The sequence below is a fragment of the Gastrolobium bilobum genome, unplaced genomic scaffold (genome assembly GCF_033153095.1).
Source record: "Gastrolobium bilobum isolate Gb01-03AN ecotype WA unplaced genomic scaffold, APGP_CSIRO_Gbil_v1 utg16135, whole genome shotgun sequence".
Classification (NCBI taxonomy): domain Eukaryota; kingdom Viridiplantae; phylum Streptophyta; class Magnoliopsida; order Fabales; family Fabaceae; genus Gastrolobium; species Gastrolobium bilobum.
In genome coordinates this window covers 300,365-312,414 of record NW_026899035.1, presented here as the reverse complement: position 1 = coordinate 312,414, position 12,050 = coordinate 300,365, and positions in this window count along the sequence as shown.

Here is a 12,050-nt window from a genome sequence, read left to right as displayed (position 1 = left end):
GAATCCAGATCACATTACAGGTTCAGCGTGAACGAGTCCAAATCACATTACCAATGCAAAGGGAAGGCCTAGTTTGAATTTTGAATGTTAAGGTGAGAGCCTCAGATTTTCATCTCATCCACCATTTCAAACACACAATGACTTTATCGTGTATTTATGTGTATGTCTTAATTAATAAAAAAAAAATCTAAAATCTCTTCTTCTTTTTATTTTTATTTTTATTTTCATCTCACCTACCATTTCAGACACACAATGATATATTTTTATTTAACTCATACTAACAAATATCTCAAACTAATAATATTATTATGAATTAAATAAAAATATATCATCAATAAAATATAATTGAATTGAATAAGTTATTATATTATCTAATTTTATCTTTTTGGGTTAAGAAAAAAGCCTCTATAGAGATTATAGGTTTATAGTTTGGAATAATATACTATCACGTGAATATATCATAATATTCTTGTTATTATGACTAATAAGATTATGATTAAAAGAAAAATAATTTATAAATATGTAACAGAATAATATTTTTAGGAAATTATAATGATATTTTTTTATAAACTATTTTTTTAAGGTAAAAGATGTGAAGTTGAGAAAAATATAAATAAAATAGAATAAATTAAAATTTAAAAATAAAAATAAAAATTTATATGTAACAATAATTGTAGGAGAACTTATATAGATTTATAGATACGAAAAATGTAATATATGTGATTCAAAAGGAAGAAAAGTTACATTTATATTTTTTATGAAAAAATAATTAGTCACCACAAATAACAAATATTATATAATAGATAACAGAAAGGCCGTCAAGGTTCGTTAGCAATATAGCAGTACATTATATTTTGTAATAACTCTTACAAAAACTATTGTACAACGCGTGAATTTATACTAAGCCGGTCTTATTCAAACTTCAACGTCGTTATTATTTATTTATTTTTCTATCAACTTGTCCATTTTCACTAATTTTACTATTTATATGGTTAGGCATGGGTGAAGTCCGATATTACGCCGTTGTATCTACGAAGATCTGAAACCAAAAATAACAAATTAATTGATGAGTTGAAGTGTTTCAATTTCTTGTATAAATGCATATTTAATTTATGTATAAATAAAGATTTTATGTGAGATCTACAGTGAGACCTACATAAATGTGTCTGTCCAAATCAGATCTGTATACATGCATGAATAATTGAATATTGAGGAATTATAATGTTTTGTATTTTTATCCTAGAAAGTTACACTCATGACAAGGAATTATAATGTTTTGTATTTTTATCCTAGAAAGTTACACTCATGACTAAAACTCGCAGTTTTTTTTTTTTTTTTTTGGATATTAAGTTCGAGCTGGCTTAATCAAGGATACCAAATTCCTTTGATTGAACTCAAACATTATTGGTATGGGTCTTCAATGGTTTTTTTTTTTTTTTAATTATTATTTTATATATCTCTCTGACAATTGTTAATATTCGAACATGCTTACATATTCCTAACCCCAATAACAGAGAAACTTTAATATTTGGTTTTGGCTTTTTTTATAACTAATTTTAATTATTTCTATTAGACGAATCGAATCTTCTCTGTATTTTCATGAATTTGACACTTTGAATCATCTATGAGCTTAATCCGTAGTTCAGGACTAGTACTGTAATCTAGGATTATTATATTTCTAGCCCCTCCCCAATGTACCATTTGGTAGAACTCGACCATAATTCCTATCCTCATCTTGCTCTATTCGTTGCAACCAATTGAGCTGCCTCACTCCGTTGGTTTTGGAGTTTCTCTAACAAACCAAAAGAGACACTTGCTTTGTTTTTATATGAAAAAGTGAAGGTAGAAACTAGAGATAAAAATAATAGAAATAATGAAGGTCCATACCAATACCTATTTAAGTATGATATAACTTTAATTGAATTATAGCAAAGTTCCGAACAAGTTGCATACAAAATTTAGAACAGCAAAGCCTTGAAGTCGCCATTGCGTTGTAGAATAATGGATACTTTTATTTTAGAATAATGATATATGCTTTTAAAATTATTGTCCTCATGTTGTTGCACATTTAATAAATATAAAACAAACAAAAGGAAAGGTTGTGGGGGGATTAATAAGCGTCGTACAAAGCTTAAGTGTAGTACAAATTTGGGGGGTAGTAATTTTCTCAGTGGAGGCACGTGGATTCCTCGGTCTCGGGCGGAGGGTAGTACAAGTTTAAAGGGATATTTTGCTTTCAACCACTTATTTTCTATTTATTTTTTTTAATCACACCTTCTATGATTTTTTATCCAAACTCTTTTTTAATACTATTAAAAACTTAATAAATATATACATTTTATTTTTTTTAGAGAAAAAAAATAAAGTGGTGACAGAAAAAGAAAAATTAAGACTAAATATTTTGAAAATTTATAACACTTAGTTTTAGTTTTTTCTATTACTTTTATAAGTTTTCAATATATTTGATCTTTTTTTTTGTCCTTAACATTGTAGTTAAAATCCTGATTTAAATCTACAAATTTATGATTTTATGATTTTTTTTAATCAAAACGATTTCATCAAAATTCCAAACGCTTTTATGTTTTTACAATTTTTTTTTTACGTTACGATCTTACGTTTTACAATTTTTGATCCTCCTTCCGATTTAGGTAGAATCCCGATTTTAACTACCATGTATTTTCTTCTTTTTGATTTAGACTGATTTTTTTCTTGAATTTTTTTTACTTTTAGTATTTTCTATAAGTGTTGTAAGTTTTTTAAATATTTTGTCTGATTTTTCCTTTTTTTGTCATCACTTTATTTTTTTATTCTAAAACGGGCAAAACAGATATTTTTAATTAAGTTTCTAACAGTGTTAAGAAGATGTTTGGATGAAAAAATCATAGGGAGTAAGTGATTAAAAAAAGACATAGAGGATAAGTAATTCAAAGCAAAATCGGAGATTTTTAAACTTTTTCCATAAAATTTTTACAATATATATATATATATATATATATATATATATATATATATGGTTTGATATTTTTCATTTTAAATGACATAAGTTATGTCATTTTAGGAGAGAGATAGACACAAGGAATGAAAATCAAGAGAGAGAAAATGAGTGGTTTTTTTTAATTTAAATTTTAAATAAAACTTTTTATCTTGTGCCTATCACTCTTAAAATGACAAACACTTTTCCCATCTATATATATATATATATAAAGGATTTCTCTTGTCAATGGAGATAATAGCCCAAAACGACGTCGTTTTGAGATGAAAATCAAGATATTTTTGTAATTCTAATATATTGTAGGATTATATTAGTATTTATCATTATATTTTTTTAATCTTATTATTCCAAAACGACGTCGTTTTGAGTTTACCAGAGATAACTTTATCTCCGATGACTGGAGAAATACTTTTATATATATTTATATAGGGGAAAGATCCGTTTACAAACTTTTTTGAATTTTTTTTACAAATTACACTATGTTCTCCGGGGAAAACATAGTGAAACTAGTGTTCTCCTGAGAGAACATAGTGTAGTTTGTAAGAGTTTGAAAACAAATAAGTTTGTAAACATAACATGCCCCATATATATATATATATATATATATATATATATATATATATTGAATAGGATATTGTGTCTATTTTTTTCATCTTTACTCTGCCTACTCATCTCTTACATCATTATATTATAATCTTAATTAACATTTACTATTTTTCTCTCCTTTTGAGATTTTGATCTAACATATATGAGTAGGTAGAGTATGCATGAAAAAAGATAAGGATAATATCATATCCATAATTTTATTTTAATTAAAATAAAGCAGTGAGAATTGAGAAACACAATTGCTGATGAGTGAAAAACACCCGTGTTAGCATTGTAATTCACACTTACAGATATCGGTTCCATTTTTCCAAACCCTCGTTGGAATCAAATCAATTTAAATTTAAATTTTGAAGAGGAGTTCTCTCTCCATGCCATTATACCATAAAGTCGATTGAAGAAACACTGCGATCAAAGAGAGAGAACCTTTGAGTTTTGATTCAAGAGAGAGCGTAGTTGGATCCAAATGCCCATTAGTGTCTATGGTAAATTGTTGATTACCGTTTTTTTTATTGGAAGAGATTATATTTATTATTTTTTATCACTTTTTAATAACCATTATATGAAATTAAATTAACGATTATTATTTGATATAATATTTTTTTCTCTCTTTCATGATCTCCTGCAATCCATTCTCTCCCTTAACTTTCTATTTCCATCATATTTTAATCATCACTCGCTATCTATATCTAATAAAAGTGGTAAGAAGTGATAAATTTAGTTAGTGAAAAGTATAATATTCCACTTCTGTATAATGCTTTTGTTGAATAATTTTAATTAGAGAAAATTCAAAAATTTCTTGCAACGTGCGCCAAGCCAAAGTCATTTATCCCATATACTTTTTTTTCCTATATATTAATTTCCGGTGTGATTTTTTTCCATCTAAGTCTACATTTAATATATGAATTTGAATTTATTTCCATCCTGCTTGACCTTTTTTTTAATAAAATATTTTTTGTTTATCTTTTCTATCCCTCTTTCTATGAATTTGAATTTAAGGAAACGAGACAATATTTCTTGCTCTCTCTTTTTTTTCGTTCTAATATTTTATTTATGTGGCTATATAATTATATATGTATAAGGAATTATGTGGTCGTAATATTTCCTTTTTTGTTGGGTGCAATTATGTAATATATGATTGGGTAAAAGTATTTTTTGTTTTGAAATTTAATTAAGTGTTGTGCAATCTTGCCATTATTTTATTTTTCATTTCCAATAATTAAATTATCAATATTTTGAGTCATGAGTCAATCAACTTTAACATACAAAAGAAGCAAAGTAATTAATTAGGTAAGGCTTTTATTTGAAATTAACTGTTATTAAATGTATTTATTTTATAAATATTAACCGGTATTTGAAACAGCAATGAGTAATGAGTCCATTAATTCAATTCGGGTTTAATCCTTTCTACTTTCTTCGGGATTTACAACTCTCAGGAGTTGAACTTACTATCATTGTATTGTTGTTGGTTTTTCTTTTGTTTCAAATTTCAAATGCAATGGTTATTTAATTTTCTTTACCAACTTGTGGTATTTAGATTTAATTTGTCGTGACTCGTGAGAATTAAAACAAGGTTAAATTATTTAATTTTTAATATGATAAGATGTGTAAAGCTTGAAATGTTCATAATTAAATCCATGTGTGAAACTTTCTTCGTATTTTTTTTTTGCTGGTAGTACGAGGAGACGAGACGACAGCGTGTAATGAGACAGCATAATGGACAAGTGGCAGGATGGGGGGGCCATGGCATGTGTGTGTGTGTATGCGTGTCCAAATGTCTCATAACGAAAAGATCAACCACTTCATTACCAAAAATAAAAAAACAAGAAGATCAACAACAACTTTGACTCAGTGTGGGTCCAACTCCACACGCCAATGCCTTTCGAGTTTCGACCTTTTCGCACATGTTCATAATGTTCCGCTAAACTTGCCAAGTCTGACTCAATCCAAAATTTAAGGACCAAGTTGGTCAAATTAAGTAAAATGAATTTGCACTTCATTAGCACTAGTTAGAATAACGAATCAATAAATTTAAGATTTGTTTAATCAATAAATTTAACGATCCAACTTGAACTAATCTAAATTTTATCTGCTCAAGCACAATTGTTTTCTTTCAAAAAATCAATATAACTTGGCCTGAACTCATTCGATTAGTTTGAAACATAAAGCGATGGTGATAATAGTGTTTTTTTTAGTTGATAATAATAGCGTTATTAGTTTCTTGACTTAGCTACCATGTATGTGTGATTCACTCTTTGCAACAAAAATCACAAAGCTTGGTAAATTATCTTGCTCCTGAAACTTACTCTTAAATACCAAGTCTCCTACTCTCCTATTGGTCTGGTAGATTATTCGGGAAGTCTTCAAAGCTTTAAATTTATCACTTAAGGTTCTTTGGATTTTTTTTTTTAATTTAAAAGCTACTTATAAATTAAAATCTTAAAAAAAAAAAGTTAAAAGTTATTTGGTAATTACGTAAAAATTTTAATTTAAAAATTACTAAAAAACACATATTTCAAGAAAATTATCTCTTTCTCTATTTTTATAGCTCTTCATTTAAAAAAATAAACACATAATTCAAGAAAAACAGATAAGAGTTTAAAAAAAATCCTCGTAGAAACTTTTAAATTTTAGCTTTTTTCTTCGTTATAAAAAAAAGAATTTTTCATTGTAAAAACTTTTATCAAAATTTATTCGACCTAATTTATGCTTATAAGTAGCTTCTAGATTAAAAAAGAGATGATCCAAATAGACATTTTTGATTGAGTTGTGCTTTTCTTTTATTTTTCTTAAAATTATTTTGTAAAGTAGTCAGTGTAATCCGTGTTTTTTTTTTTTGAAAATTAAAAGCCAGAAATAGAAACAATTAAAATATGTTTTCTAAATTTGATTTTAAAATCTAAAAAATAAATATAATTTGGGATGGGATAGTGTATCTATCTTTTTTTATACACAGTCCATCTACTCATTTTCAATATTATTAGATCATAATATAAATTAATTTTCACTATTTCTCTCTCCTCTTAAAATCATGATATAACAAGGTTAGAAATGAGTATGTAGAGTAGGCATGATAAAAAAATAGGCACAATATGTTATCCCATATAATTTTTAGAATTATTTTTATAAAACAAGTATTATCAAACATTTTTTTTAAAATTAAAAATTTATTTTTCAAAATAGAATTCAAATCGCCCTTCGTAACTATTTTTACCCGCTCCTCCAGTTCCCCGAAAAAAAGGTAACTTTTCTTTTTCATTAGGACAATTTCACTTTTATTGTGTATGTTTATTTGGATTTCTAAATTTTGTATACCTCGTAGATAAAAAAATACTAACATTTTCATACATAAACAGAAATATATATAATTTGAACTCAAGCTTAAAATTGAAGCATAAGCTAACAATGCTTATACTCTTCAACAAAATATTCATATTAAATTACCGAATTTTTTTTAAGTATTAAATAATTAAATTACCGATTTTAAATATATTAACTACCACTACCACTAACGTACCATACATGACATTACGAGATAAAAAGAAAAACTTTCAATCCCTTATCCCTTGTTGTCTAAGCATTACCGATACGGGAGTCAAGGCGTTGCCACGTAGCCAGCTAGGCACTGATATCAGATCATAAAGTCCTCACAGCAATGGCTTTGCCCTAATTTTTTAAAGAATCTATAACTTTTATAATGATATATAGTAATAATTATAGGATTAATTGTTTCTCTAGTTGGGGAGAATCAATTAAACTCATGCAGATACATAAAAATTCAAATCAATTTTTTTTTCTTTCTTAGACAATGGATCTCACTTGATTATGGGTCAGTTGGAGGCTGAAAAAGAATATTCAGCACTCAATTTGGTGGATTCAGATGGTGCTTCCATTTCGGGAGATTTAAGTGTGCAAATTGTTCCTCAATGATTGGTGTTCATACCATTCTTTCTTCTTCTCTGTATTTGTTTTTTATGAATATTGTTTCATGGAATTGTAGAGGGGCTGGAAAAAAGGGCTTTCCCCCTAATAAAAGACCTCACAAGAAGATATCGTATTTGTATCTTAGTGCTTTTGGAAACCCGTATTGGTGGACTGCGTGCAAAGCAGGTGGCTAAAAGCCTAGGGTTCTCAATTTTTTTTATTTCTGACCCGATTGGTTTTTCAGGAGGCATATGGATTCTTTGGAATTTATCAGAAGTGAATATCCAAGTTCTGCATACTGATCATCAATTTATTCATTCAAAGATAAGCTGGCTTAATTATCATAAGCAGGAATTTTTCACCTTTGTTTATGCTAGTCCTCGGCGTCAAGAGCGTCATGCTCTATGGGATGCTTTGGAGAATATTCAGCCGCAAAATAATAATGAATGGTGCATTATGGGTGATTTTAATACTTACATTCACTCGGAGGAGAAGAGGGGGAGTTCAGTTCACAATTGGAGGAGCATGCAGGATTTTCAAGATTGTCTTATGTCTTGTCATCTTAGTGATCTGGGGCACCAAGGTCCGAGTTTTACTTGGAGAAGAGGTAATCTTTTGGAGAGACTTGATCGTGCTTGTGTAAATCAAAGCTGGAACATGTCATTTCCGAACAGAGTTATCTCTCACCTTCCTTTTTATAACTCTGATCATCGTCCAATCCTTCTTTGGGATGGACAACCAAATTTTAGTAATGGAGGGGCTCGTCCTTTTCGTTTTCTAGCGGCTTGGTTGACTCATAATTCTTTCTCTGATCTAGTGAAGAGGTGCTGGGCAGGTGGTCACAATTGGAAAGCATCTAGTGAAAAATTTCGAGAGAAAGCCACATCCTGGCATAAGGATTGTTACAAGGAGGAGGAGAAGTTAAAAAATAATCTTCATTCTCGCCTCCGTGGAATTGATTATAGCTTAAGTCAACATCCTTGTCATTCTCTGGAGAGGCTGCAGAAAGAGATCTGGCAACAGTTAAATACTATTTATCTTAGAGAAGAGATTACATGGTACCAAAGATCTAGAACTGACTGGATTCGGTTTGGTGACCGTAATACTAAATTCTTCCATTCAGCAACAGTTGCCAGGCGTAGGAGGAATAGGATTGATGCCCTTCAAAATGATGTCGGGGATTGGATTGCTGACCCTTCTCTTCTCATGAGTATGGCAGTGGAATACTATGATAATTTATATAAGGAAGATATTCCTCTCCGGCCTAATTTTCCCATTAGGAACAAATTCCCAGAAATGGAAAGGAGAGTTATGATGGCTCTTGAGAGCTGCCCTAGTAGTCAAGAGATTAAAGGAGTAGTGTTCTCAATGGGGCCTTTTAAAGCGCCTGGTGTTGATGGTCTTCATAGCATATTTTTTCAAAGCCAATGGGATGTAGTGGAGAGCTCTGTTTGTAATTTCATTAAGGGAGTCTTCAATGATCCTAGTCGTATAGAAGAAGTGAATCAGACTCTTCTTTGCTTGATTCCTAAACTTGAGAATCCTCATACTTTCAAGGATTTTCGTCCGATTAGCTTGTGTAATGTTATTTATAAAACGGTAACAAAAATTGTTGCTAACCGTTTAAAATTGCAGATGGACAAGCTGGTGATGCCTAATCAGTGTAGTTTTATCAGAGGTAGACAAGGTACGGATAATGTCATAATTGCTCAAGAGCTAATACATTCAATGAGGAAAAAGAGAGGATCTAAAGGTTGGATGGCGATCAAGGTTGATCTTGAGAAAGCATACGATAGGATCAGTTGGAATTTCCTTCAGGATACCCTATATGATGTAGGGCTTCCTGAAAATTTGATAAGACTAATTATGTTGTGTGTTTCATCTTGCACTATGAATGTTCTTTGGAATGGGGCTTGTACTAAAGAATTTCGGCCAACTAGAGGCTTAAGACAAGGAGATCCTCTTTCTCCTTATCTTTTTGTCCTCTGCATGAAAAGACTAGCCCATCTCATTTCTCAGGCAGTGGATCACAGGAGGTGGAAGCCAGTGAGGATTAAAAGGGGAGCTCCACAAATTTCCCACTTATTTTTTGCTGACGATCTCCTTTTGTTTGCAGAAGCTTCTCAGGAGCAAGTGTTAATAATTCAACAGGCCTTACATATATTTTGTGATTCATCTGGTCAAAAAGTCAATCATAGTAAGACTAGAGTTTTCTTTTCTCAGAATGTGGGTCATACTCAAGCAAACCATCTTAGTAGGCTTCTTGGTTTTTCTTTGACTGCGGATCTTGGAAGATACTTGGGAATTCCTTTGCATCATAAGCGAGTGGGTCGGTCATCTTTCTCTTATGTTTTGGATCGAATGAATTCTAGAATTGCTGCTTGGAATCATGCCAGTCTATCTCTAGCAGGTCGTGTTACATTATCTAAAGCAGTGTTATTAGCAATCCCATCATATCCAATGCAGGTGTGTTCATTACCGCAAGTCACCTGTGAAGAGATTGATAGGAAGATTCGAAATTTTGTTTGGGGTTCATCTCCACACTCTAGACGTTCTCATCTTGTGGCCTGGAAGCAGATTTGCATGGATAAAAAAAATGGAGGCCTTGGACTGCGGAGTATGAGGGAAATGAACTCAGCATTTATCATGAAGGTTGGGTTCAACCTCGTAGCTCATCCAGATGCCTTGTGGTCAAAGTTCTTACGTGCTAAGTACAATGTGGAGGCAGGCATGACACCAATTATTCATGCTCCAAACAACAGCTCCCAGCTTTGGAAGGGAATTACGCGTCATTGGAATATTATAATGGATCATAGTCGGGTGCAGTTAGGCAATGGTCAGTCCACTATGTTCTGGCTTGATAGCTGGCTGCCCGATTGTGGTCCTTTGATCTCATATGCAGGTTCTCAGTTTTCTATTAGTGATACTCTTCAGAAGGTGGTGGACTACGTGGATGAATTGGGGCAATGGAAATGGAATTCTCTTCGACAATTGCTTCCAAATTCTGTGCTGCATCGATTTATGAATTTTCTTCCTCCTTCTAGTCAAGATGGCCAGGATCATTTAATTTGGAATGGAACGACAGATGGCAAGTTTACTGTTAAGTCAGCATATGCAATATTAGCCATCAAAGATACTACAATCCAACAGTTTCCTTGGGAAAGTGTTTGGAGATGGCAGGGGCCAGAAAGAATTCGCTTTTTTCTTTGGTTAATGGCAGGGGAGAAGCTGATGACTAATGTTTGTGGACTCCGCCGCCATATGGCTCTTTCAGATCTGTGTCCTAGATGTAATCAGTCTAGTGAAACTATCCTTCATACTATTCGCGACTGTCCACAATCAAAGGAAGTATGGTGCATGATAATGCCTCATATAAATCAGCGTGAATTTTTCAACCTCAACCTGCACAATTGGATCATTTCTAATTTAGACAGCTCAAAGGATTGGGGGATGGGGTCGGACTGGCCTCTTTTATTTGGAATCTTAGCCTGGAAAATTTGGAAATGTAGGAATTCTTGGGTTTTTGAAGGTGATCGCCAGAATGCTTATTCACTTATCCGTTCAGCAATTGGTTTCAGAGATAGTGTCGCTCTTGCAGCTAACCCTGTTTTTGGAGCGGGCAATCAACCAAGGAATCAAATAGAGAGATTGGTTGCTTGGTGTTGTCCTCCTGTGGATTGGGTTAAGCTTAATGTTGATGGTGCATGTGATGCTAATGGTACTAGGACTGGGTGTGGAGGAGTTTTTCGCGATGCCTCAGGAACTTGGATCGTCAGATTCTGTAAAAATTTAGGCTCAGGTACAGTTTTGCATGCTGAGTTATGGGCTTGCTTGGTTGGTTTGGAGCTAGCTTGGGATAGAGGTTTTAGGCAAGTTTGGCTCGAAGGAGATTCTCTTTCAGCTCAACAGCTCATTACAAATGGGTGCCACCATGATTACCCTGCGGCTAATTTGGTGAATCGTATTCGAAATTTGATGCAGCGAGATTGGCAGATTTATATGTCTCACATTCACCGTGAAGGAAATAGAGTAACGGACTTTCTAGCCTCTTACTCTTATGGTTTCTCTTGGGTAATTCAGGAATTTGATTGTCCACCGTCAGGTTGTATTGATAGTCTGTATGGTGACACTATAGGTGTTCACTGGTCTAGGCTTTGTGCCTAGTTTCTTTTTGCTGTGTTTTTGTTTTAATTTCCTATTATTTCCAAAAAAAAAAAAGAATATTCAGCACTCCCTATCCACATGTATATTACCCATAATTATATCAATTAAAGAAAAAGATATAATATTTATATTTAAAAAATTCAAAATAATTGGTAAGATATTTATGTTGTCGTATTTTGAGTCAATCATAAAAAACTTTTTTTTTTTGTCACTTTTTAGTTTTCACATTACTATATGTTATTTTTCAACTAATTACTTATTTTACATTAAAAATATGTGAAATGACTAAATAATTAATAAAATATATATTTTATTGTCTCATTAATTAAATGTCTAATAATTATTATTTTTTATTACTTTTCATTGG